At 32.2% G+C, this 11660-nt stretch overlaps 1 long non-coding RNA gene across 1 annotated transcript; it reads right to left on the bottom strand.

Annotated features, from left to right (window-relative positions):
- Positions 1–9385: 9385 nt before the first annotated feature.
- Positions 9386–11368, bottom strand: LOC140176513 (uncharacterized). The gene is made up of 2 exons (XR_011868123.1): positions 11015–11368; positions 9386–9644 (listed from the first exon to the last, which is right to left on the bottom strand). It is a non-coding gene; the product is annotated as an uncharacterized lncRNA (long non-coding RNA).
- Positions 11369–11660: the final 292 nt, after the last annotated feature.

Here is an 11660-nt window from a genome sequence, read left to right as displayed (position 1 = left end):
GGAGTAATTAATTATTCATTTAACACAACCCATAATCATTACAGTAAATCAAATCATCTTAGTTGCATTGAGATGATGGCGCATATATGAAATACATGGAAAATATTTCTAACATTATGATATTAATATTAATATATTAATATAATATTATATAATTTTAAGACTTATGGTGTATGCAATGCATGTATGGATATATCCAATATAACACACAGAACGATAAATTCAAATATATAAAATACATAACCCAATATAAGATACACTCTCTTTAATTTATTTCACAGATGCTTTATTTAATACATGTTGTCAATTTAGCAGTAGAAAAAAGTCGCATTGCAGCGAATGGACAGGGATAAATAGTAAACGAAAGTGTCTGGTGATAGAAATCCAGTAATATTTAACAGAATTATACTCAGCAAATACATTTTTAATCAGTCTCATTTTTAATTAGTATTAAAAGGCCGTGGTTAAATCTTCAATTGAGTGATTGTAAATTGATTGAATTCAAATAAATACATCTATTTGCACATCATTTATTCTACAATAAATGAATAAGGAAGGAGACTCCAAATTGGGTACAATTGGTAGACTGACCAGAAAAGAATAGGTTATCAATCTTTGAATAAGCATATATATATATAACCTTTATATAATATTTTATTTTATAATAAAAGAATAAACTCCAACATGCATAACAGTTTTAGATACATTAAGAAAATTTGTATTAAAAAGATGTGAAAATAAAGTTGTATATTATTATATGAACCCTTATGAATATGCGATAAAATTCAACCAGTTATGGTCTCTAGATTTTGAAAATTATAACAACACCTTTTGAGATTACATGTAGTTCTTATGGTCAAATTAAGGCTTCTTTAAATGATCCATTTAAAAAAGCAGGCATTTTTTCATACTATTGAACACACGCGATAAATATCAAACAACGAACACGGTAAAATATATTGATTAGCACACTAGGTAATACTTTTGGTACATATTAGAAAAACACACAACCAGACAACATAACATCAGAAGAAATATAATGACACATTGACTCAACAGAAAACATCGATTTAAAATTGAGACGTCTAGAAAATTTACGATTCCCACCATGAATATCAACTTTGAAGAATTCTATCTTAGACCTGGCGGACTGGAACATTGGTTCATGGACATTAATATCGGTGATACTCTGATTGATTCCGATGAAATTATCACCCAACATTAAGTTGGGAGTATCAATTAAGCGATCATCATGGATAACACAGTCTGACCCCCATTCAAATAGAAACTTTTCATCAATCAATATACGATGGATATGGATCGTCTTGCTAACTGTCGAGGTCCGAAGACCAAACATGAACAATCGCTCGCCATCAATAGCTAATCGAGAGGTCACATAATCTGGTTGACCTAACGGCCAGCGACGCTCAGTCCATGTACCATCTCCCAAACAAAAATAGATTACTGAATATGGCGTGTCTCCAAAGGGACCAACCATGTTAATCCAAAAAACATGCCAACCAATAACAATAGGATATGGAGAAAATATATGAACAAATCGAGGTATACCATCTAGAGTAAACCAACTACCGTAGAGAGCATTGAATATGTACATTTCATAGGTTTAGTCATTGACATTATCCTTCATAAGAAGCACCACACCGAATTCAATGGATTCTGGTATAGGTACAAATGCATATATAAGAAGCAGGATCATTGAAAACCCACATCATCTTACTAAGAGGATTCCAATCCATAAGCATACTTCTAATATTATCCATGGAAAAGTGATCACATACATATCCAAAAGATGAACCAATAATATCAAACCATTGCCAAGTAGCAGGATAAGGCAAGGGAACACAATATCTCATATGAAGATCAGTCAAAATAATTGTGTTAAAGAGATCAGGTATCATAGGCTGATTAAACTGCAATAGTATATTGAATGGTCCAAAAATCAATGTGCACTTACTGAATAACTCGTCGATGGATAACATTTGATTCCATTCTCTAGACAAACATCTACACCAAGCAATGGTTGATGAATCTGACCTGATAACAATAGAGAGTATAATTTTGTGAGGTAACTCAGACAGCTGAAGAAGATGTCTTGCCGGCACCGCCATCCTCTCATGCGGGGCTAAAGATTAGAGGGCACCAGTCAGTTAATCCAAAAATACATTACAACATATTGTTTTATCAAAAGTTATGAACAGTACTATAATACAATAGATTACTGTTATAATTATTGTAAAGATCAAGTGCCAATAACCGAAACCTATCATAAAAAGATAGAATACCAATACCAGACAAGTTGATTCCAGATGAAAACTCCAACTACAAGTTGGAGACAAAGACAGCCATGGGAAAGAATATAACAATATTTCAATATAAAAATATTTAAACATTCTCAATATATCAGGAGGAACATAGTTCCAAAAGATTACCCGTGAATAGTAGACCGAGGGGTAGAACCTAAACTGGACTTAAATTGCTTACATGTAGAAAAGGCCTTGCTTGAGGTTATATATAGACATAAAGGCAAAGGATTTTTATTTAACAATTGTAATAGCAGGTGTTAATAAATATATCACCTATACATACTAACATTCTTGCTACTAGATTGTGAATGTGACCAAAGTACTATAAAACAAAAGTATAGAAGCATACCAAATGGTGTCATATAATCTTAAATGGTGTAAAAGAAAATAGAAGACATGCAAATAAAATGGGAAAAATAAATTTAGCTATAATATTTGCACTACTAATTTAAAATAGTTAGCGACATCAACCTCAAACCCACCAAAATTTGTTTCGGCTACTTTTAAAATACAAAAATTGAACTATGGCGAATTAAGAGAGTTTTGAAACAATATTTGTTATTCATTCATAAAGAAGTTAGAATTGGCTAGAAAAATAATCAACTTCAACGAATGTGTGGGTCCATGTGTTAGATACATCAAGGGGAGCCATCAATGGGACACTACAAGAAAAGGCATGTTTTTCGACGCCAAAAATTAACGGTTATTTCTGCCGTCGATATTTTTTGACAAGCTGTCGATATTGTTAAAAAAAATTAAAAATAAAATATTAAAATCGACAGCTAGGTCGTCGATATTTTTATGATGCATTAACTTTTGCCCTGTTATCGTCACATTGTCAACTAACCAGCGGTGGAAAATGCTTTGATTTTAAAATCGACAACCATTACCTTCAATAAATTTAAATAGTCCAAATCACTTTCTAAAATCAAATAAAAGGTGTAGATTTAATGTATAAAATAAACGCTTAGGGTGTTGCTTTTTTTATATTAAAATCGACAAACGTGGCGTCTATTTTATTATTTAAAATATCGACAACAATTACCGTTGATAAATTTGAACGGTCTAAATCACTTTCTAAAATCAAATAAATAGTATAGATTTAATGTATAAAATAGACGCTTAGGGTGTTACTTTTTTTTAAAATTAAAATCGACGAACATGTCGTCGATTATTATCACAAACAAATATACCCGCGTTCACCTCCCGTGTCCAAAGTTCAGAAACACAGTTCTCTCAAATTCCTCATTTCATCACCCACCCTCGTTCTACCCCAAATTCACACCATTTTCAACCGTCATTCTCTGCTGTCATCGTCGCTTCGTCACGGTTGCGCCGTCGTCGCTCCTCTTGCTTGCGCCGCTGTCGTGCTCTGTTGCTGTCGCTACTCATGTTCATGCCACTGTCGCTCCTCTTGCTCGCGCCGCCGTCACTCCGCTGTTGCTGTGCCGCCATCGCTCCGCTCTCGGTTTGATGTTGAGTATTCAGATGGAAGGGTAATGGTCTTGTAAGTGTTGATTCTATATTCTGTGTTATTTTGTGTTCTTCATAATTTTTTTCCAGAAACAGAAATAAGGAATTAAGAGAATGTATTATTTTCTTTTAGTGAGTGTGTATATTTTTCATTTTTCATTTGGTTCATGAAATGAAACATCCAAGTTCTATTTTCTACTGTATTCTTAGCAAGTTTTTATTAGCCTTTGCTTTAATGTCTGTGTTGAATTCATTATGTTCTTCATAGGAATTTGAAAGATCTTTGACTTGAAGGAACTCTTGCACTTGAGCTGGTCAACCTTGTTCACATAAAGTCCATATAAGAAATCTGTTTGTTACTCACTCTCTTGCATCATCTATGCAGTTCCTTGCTTATTGTTGAGTATGATGCAGTACTTTGAGGAACAACTCGCTCTCCAGCATTATCCTCAAATAAATTGAAGAGTTGAAAGAGTTGGAGGTTTTGGATTTGGGATACAACAACTTGAGTGGACATATACCTGTTGATCTTGGGAGTACTATCTCACTATCAATCCTGTAGGGATCATAATAATGCTCTTAGAACAAGTACTCTATATTCAATATTGAACTTGTACCACTATGTTGTTAATTTCTTCTTATTGCAGTTTGTTGGACTACAATGAGTTTCTTGTGTGTTTCACCCCCAAAATCGATGAACTGAAGATGCTTTCAAAAAGCCAAGTAGATAAAAAGCAGTTAGTTGATGCAGCTAAAACGCTTGCTTATACAACAAGATCCTTTACATGGTATGTTATTTGATCAATTGAAAAGTGATCATTCTATCTTAGTAAGTGGCTTAACACTTTATGTTGGTTTGTTTCAAGGCATGTAAATGTTGATCAAAAAACTGGTATCTTTTTCTGTTACTGAACTTCCAAATTTCATTATCTTGTTTCTTTTTCAGGGCTCTTGTTTTTCCACTTGGTTCTCCAAATTTTTTAGTTGTTTGTTCTTCCAAACATTTGGAATATATTTCTACATTTATTTTCTCATTATTATGCTCTCTCCATTCCTATTTTTTCAGATTAAATATTCTCCAACTTGATACTTATTTGGACTGTTGTTTAATGCTTGTAGGTGACTAACTTAAGAAGAGTTGAACAGATGTAAGTTGTTGTTTGAACTTTGAACTCTATATTAAAGTGTTGTTGATCTTGGTGGTGTTCATGCTATTTGATATTTAATGCTATTGCTGATCTTGTTGCTGTTTAATGCTTGCAAGTGACTTACTTAAGAGTTCTATTCATGCTTGCTGGAGTTCTATATGTTGGTAGAATTGACATTCTATAGCTGTTTAATAGTACTCTAACTATATATCTACCAAGGTCGTTTAGATTCATCTTCAACCTTAGCACATTATAATATTAACAGAAGTCAGAACATAGATTCATTTTTATTATTTTCTCTTACTGTCTTATGGTGATTTATCTTGTATAGTATTAGATTTGCACTACTTTTGCCAATTGCTTGACTGAAATCCTATGAATCATATGAAATGTTCTCTCATTTTAATTGTCACTGAAAGTGTTATTGTTGGCTGATGTTTCTGCCTTTTATTTCATGTCCTTATAGGCTGAGAAGGTTTTCAATCAAGACCTCTATTGGCAGTGTTACAGAAAGATAAGTTCAATCCCAGATTTTATGTTGCTGCTCCTACTGATAATATGAGTCTTCAAAAGGCTCAGTTGATGGATATTGAAGTATTAGATAGCATTGTATTTTTTGCTCAAGTTGAAAAGCTTGTTGAGAAATTAGAGTTTTGAACCCGAGATTTATTTTGTATTTGAGTATTAATGTATAAAACAATTATAGCAATAATTATATATGTCAGTAATTACTATTTGATTTGTCTTGTAATAAAAAATGCATAATGGTTTGGTAATAAAAAAGGACTGAAAATTTATGTTGTGTAGTGATAAAGGAAAAGTCAAAAAAAGGATTTTTTTTTTTAATTTGATAAGGCTATCGCCACGCTTTAAAAGTGTGGCCGTATTTCTCTCTCTATCGCCACGCTTTAAAAGCGTGGTCGTATCTCTCTCTATCGCCACGTTTTAAAAGCGTGGCCGTATCTCTCCCTGTCGCCACATTTTAAAAGCGTGGCCGTATCTCTCCCTGTCGCCATGCTTAAAAGCGTGGCCATATCTCTCCCTGTCACCACGCTTTAAAAGCGTGGCCATATCCCCCACCTACAGCCACGCTTTTAAAAGTGGCAATTTGTAAAAAAACGTGGCAAAAAAAAGCGTAGCGATAGACTGAAAAAGGCGTGGTGATAGAGCAACCGCCACCCTTTCATAGGTCACCCTTTCAAAAGCGTGGCGGTAGCTCAAAAAGCGTGGCGAAAAGCTATCGCCACGCTTTTTTCAGCTTTTTGCCACGCTTTAAAAGCGTGGCAATAAACCTGTTTTCTTGTAGTGATCTTTTTTAAACACGAGGCACAGATTAACAATTTATTAGCCAAAAAATGTACTAAGCTAAAATTTATATATGCAGGTCTCTCCTTTTATATATAAATCCTGATAAAGAACAAAAAGCATCTGATGCTTGTGTACTACTCTAATTCTAGCTATTCTCTGCCTTATCTGTAACTATAAATAATTCATGCAATTTCATCAATATGTCTCTTGCTTATTTTTCTTTAGGATAAGATTTGATATTACATGTTTTCACCAAACAAGGAGAAATTTGTGACATTAAGCTTAAATTTGTTCCTGTCTTGAGTTACTATGCTATACTAATTAATTAATAATTTAAGTGGAATTTTCTCTAATTAATAATGCTTTGGGCATTGAGCCCTTAGGGATTCCCTCTACATATATTTGTAGTTATCTGATTCTCGCTATCTGCACAAAAGAATGTTATGTAGTGATGGCTGGGTTATTAGCTATTCTCTATAAGTCTATACACATACATAATTATGGAGGAACCTGTATATATTATGCCCCAACTTAGTTGGTGTGAGGTAACTAGACTTGTATATATATTTTTCAAAGTGACATAATAGGTTTACAGTGGTTCACAAGAAGTCTCTTAACTTTTGTCCTCTTAACTTTTGTAATCAAGAAGTCTTTGTCATATAAGCTGGTATGCATTCATATTCAAATAACTTTTTGATATTTATTATTATTTTGATAAGTATGTAAATTCATTATCTAATATTTATTTAAATTTTATTTTTAAATTTAAAAATTTATTTGTCTCATTATTTAATATTTAATTGTCTATTATTTTTAAATAATAAAAAAATATAGTTATTAAAATCGACGGTGATATTGTCACTTTTTAAATTCAAAATAGACAAAAAATAAAAAAATAGACGGAGAACTTGTCAATATTTTTATCATATTATCGACCATTTTCTTGTCTATTTTAATAAATCCAAAATCGACAGTTAGTTTGTTGATTTTATTTAATATTATCGATGGCAAATGTGTTGCTTTTTACTAAATATGAAAAAATATTAACCTCATATTATCGACGAAAAGATTGTCGATTTTATTTAAAATTTATCGATGGTTTGACATGCCGTCGATTTTATTAGATTTTTGAAAATTCGACAAACTTAAAAGCAACATGTCATACCGTCGATTTTTAATATTATCGATGGCCAAGCCGTGGATTTTTTCATCGATTTTAACAGTATTTCTTGTAGTGGGAGCAAGTAATTTTATAACAGAATATAAAATTAGAGAAATGCTAAGAGGATGCCACATCAGATTTGTCAGAACCGGATTGTATAATTGAAGTATTGATAAATTATCATTATCTTTAGTATTATAATATAATATTTAATAATACGAAAAAATAATATATTTAATTTAAATTAAATATATATTAAAATAAAAAGTAAAAATATATTTATTTTTCAAATAAAAAATTTACGAATTAAGATAGGATAAAACTAATAACTTTTTTTGTTTGGTTATTTTTTATTATTAATCTATAGCATAAAATATATAATATCATAAATGTTATAGATATATTAACTTTGAGATTTGACTATTTTTTTTCTATTTAACTCTTATTATATGTTATACTTATATAAGATTATAAAATTTTAGTTGGTTTTGCACTTTTAATGTATGTATTTTTAAATTTATATTAGGATATATTTATGTTTTTGTGTATTATTTATAATTATATATTATTTTATTATAATTCGATTGTTCTGATTGAACCATGGTTAAACTGATTAAACTTTTAAATTAATAAACTAATAACTAAAGTGGTTCACTGATCGATTCGATTTTTAGAACTTTGTAAATAATATATTTATATACTTATTCTAATAATAAAATTTTCAAATAACTTGAAAGTAAACTAGACTTAGGCTTTTTATAAATCAAACTAGTATATATCTCTTGTGTATTTTTCTCTAAACTATTATTTCTTGCATTTACGTTTATTTAATCTTTTGATAATTTATTTAGAGTTCAAAAAAATTCTTTTAAAAGACTATGCTTCTTGGTGCTTATCGATGCGTCTCGCACTCAGTGGAAAGCGCAAGATTGGGTTCATTGATGGCTCCTTCCCAAAACCAGACCCGCTCTTGATCCAGTGCTTGCAGAAACATGGCAATGCACCAATGATATCGTCACTACTTGGTTGCTAAATTCGATTTCAAAAGATATCGCAGCAAGCGTGATTTACGCTGGCTCAGCTGCACTTTTTTTGCAAGATCTGGAAGCTAGGTTCTCCCAAAGCAATGTGCCATGAATCTTTGAGTTAAAGAAATCACTGATGACACTGACTCAAGGATCTCTCACTACTATCTCACAGTACTTCACAAAGCTGAAGATTCTTTGGGAAGAACTCAACACCTTTAAGCCTCTTGTTGCTTGTTCTTGCAGTGGAGTGAAGGTCATCCAAGCGTATCTCAATCAAGAGTACATCATGCTATTCCTTATCGGCTTGTATGATAAATTGGCAAATGTGAGGAGCCAAATTCTGCTCTCAGATCCCCTTCCTCCAATTGAAAAAGTTTTCTCACTAGTGCTGCAAAAGGAGAAACAGTGAGCACTCACTTCATCTCAACCACCTCAACACATGGCTTTTGCCGTGAAGCAAGCTCCAAGACTCATGGCAACTTCTGGATCTAAGATGAAAGGCAAGAAAGACCGTCTTCGATGTGCACATTGTGGCTATCTCGACCACACAAAAGAAAAGTGTTACAAAATGCATGGCTATCCACCCGGCTACTGACAGAGTAGAAATACTCGCCAAGTCGTTCAAGTGAATCGTGTCGACAAGCTCGAGCCAAGCCAAGAAAATCAAGATTCTCAGCCAAGCAACGGATTCTCACTTACAGCATCACAATACAATCAGTTAATGGCGTTGCTTTAAACTCAGCAAGCAATGCAAGGCATAGAACCTGAAATATATGCAGGTGAAATATTTTCTTCATGTTACATGAATCAAAAGGTGTAACACCCTAACTTTCAGCACGTCATGATCGTACCAAAAGTGAGGCGTTACTAACCTGTTTTTCTTATCTACTATTTAATATTGAGCCTTTAGTTCGATTTCGCGTTTCAATTTTTAAGAAAAGCTGGAAAATTTTGTTTCTATTAATTAAAACCACATTTCAAAGATCTTCAAATAATAATAATCACATAATTATTAATAATAATAAATATTATACAAAAGGATTCAAATGAAACTCAGATACAATTCCTATCCCTCTGTATAAAATAAAAGCTTAATAACAAAGGCGAGGGAATTCTATGAAAGCAACTCAACGCATAAACTTAACTCAAATAAGACTAATAATCGCCCGCAGCTTCAAACTGAGTCTTCGAATCTGTGTCACTGAAAGAGGGGAGACTTTGGGGTGAGAACAAACCACACATTCTCAGTAGGGAATGGAAATACCGTAAAAGTAGTGAAATAAAATACAAATAATTAACTTTACTTAAGAAAACTATATTTCTATCAAACCTTTTTGAAAATACTTTTGGTTTTACTTTAACTAACTAATTACCTCTTTTGAAATCTCTAAACTCAAATCAAATTTTAAATATAAAACTGGTCACATTACCCATCTCTCAGTCACATAATTAATCCTCAACAATCACAACATCAATTCTTAAATACCTCAACACATTCGTAAACTAATAGCACAAGTAAGAGGTCCAAACCAACATATAAACAAGTCAAACAGCACAATCACAGAAAAGTAATACAAGCAAATACAACCAAATGCAAATGTGCAAATAACATGATGCATATCTATCCCTAGTGCAGGCCATGAGCTCATGTGTCGGTTGCCTACCCGCTCCCGACATTACCCGGGCACAAGTCCCAGATATGGCTTTCCAGATGCATATAGTGTGCTTATAAGTCGTACGGCTAGGCCGCATACAGTGTGACTTTAAGTCGTACAGCTAGGCCGCATACAGTGTGACTTTCCAAATCAATAAGCATACATCTGGAAACAGTTCTCAGTGTGTTGGCGTCCCCACGTTAAATTTGGCACTAAGGCCCAAACAATGTCACATCTGCTTTCCTGTGGTAGACAATCTCTTTAATTAATACATTCTTTTGATCTTTGTTCTCTTCTCTCCTGTGGCAGAGATTCCTTTTCTTAATAAACTGAACTCAAATTGTTTTTTATTTAAAACCAATATCACTCTTTATAACCTTTTCTAAACCTCCGAAACTACTTTATTTACAAGAAGTTCTTCTTTCATACAAAAACCAGTTCTTACTTAACCATGATTTTCCCAAACCAACTTCAAAACCATTTCAGATTTAAACCTCTTTCAAAAGACTAAAAGAATCATTTTTGATAAATCAATAAAACTCATTCCCATTATCTCAAATCATTTCAAATGCAGATTTATTTTCAATATCAAAGTAACCCCAGATTAAAAAAAGAAAATCATTTTACATAGTATTCAATCAAACCGACTTTTCAACTCAATAATCAGAATTTTCAGCCACAACCAACCAATTCCGCATAATCTCATAAATCAGAACTTTAAACAATTCCATCAAAATCAGAAAACCAACATCAATCACAGCCTCAATTCAACCAGTCGCAATTCAATTTCATCAATTAACCACTCACAACAACAAAACTAGTGACACGAGACATTTATAAATTATTTGCACTTATTAACTAAACTTCAATGGCATTCATAAATTAAAACAATTAATTTTAAAATAAAATTTCCTACCTCCGTACGAAATCAAAATAACGGAAGCTTCGGAGAAGTTTTCTGACCAAACTGCTGGAAAAGAAAATGTCAGAAATTGCCTATGCCTCCTAGAACTCTAATTGACCGAACTCAAGAGAAAGAGGAGCTACGTCACCGTCAACTTCTACCGGACAAAAATAACGCCAACGTGTAAAGAAGGAACATATAAACACTTTCATCGGATTAAATTTTTTATTGGAGTTACAGATCGCAAAAAATCGAGGCTGGAAAATCAACAAAAATCACGGTTCTCTCTCTTTCTCTCTTGGTCACTGTTGCTTTCTTTTCTTTGAATCTTCAATTCGGTCATCAAGTGAGGCAAGAAGGAAGCCATCCTTAGGTGTCATTGTTAATAAGAAAAAAGGAAACATGTGTCGTAATATTATATATATATACATACATGAATAGTAAACCAACTTCCATTTTTCTTTTCTTTCGTACCTTTGAAGGCTAGAACCTTTCATTATAATAATAATAATAATAATAATAATAATAAAGAATTTAATTTTTGGTTTATCAAAATATTTTTTAATAAATAATTTAAACTAATAAAATAAATCATAATTAAATTAAATTTCAATAATTATAAAATTCTATTTAATTACTTTTGATAAAAAATAATTTT

The sequence above is a fragment of the Arachis hypogaea genome, chromosome 11, assembly GCF_003086295.3.
Source record: "Arachis hypogaea cultivar Tifrunner chromosome 11, arahy.Tifrunner.gnm2.J5K5, whole genome shotgun sequence".
Classification (NCBI taxonomy): Eukaryota; Viridiplantae; Streptophyta; class Magnoliopsida; order Fabales; family Fabaceae; genus Arachis; species Arachis hypogaea.
The sequence above is the reverse complement of the archived record's forward strand: the minus strand, read 5'-3'. Positions and strand labels throughout refer to the sequence as shown.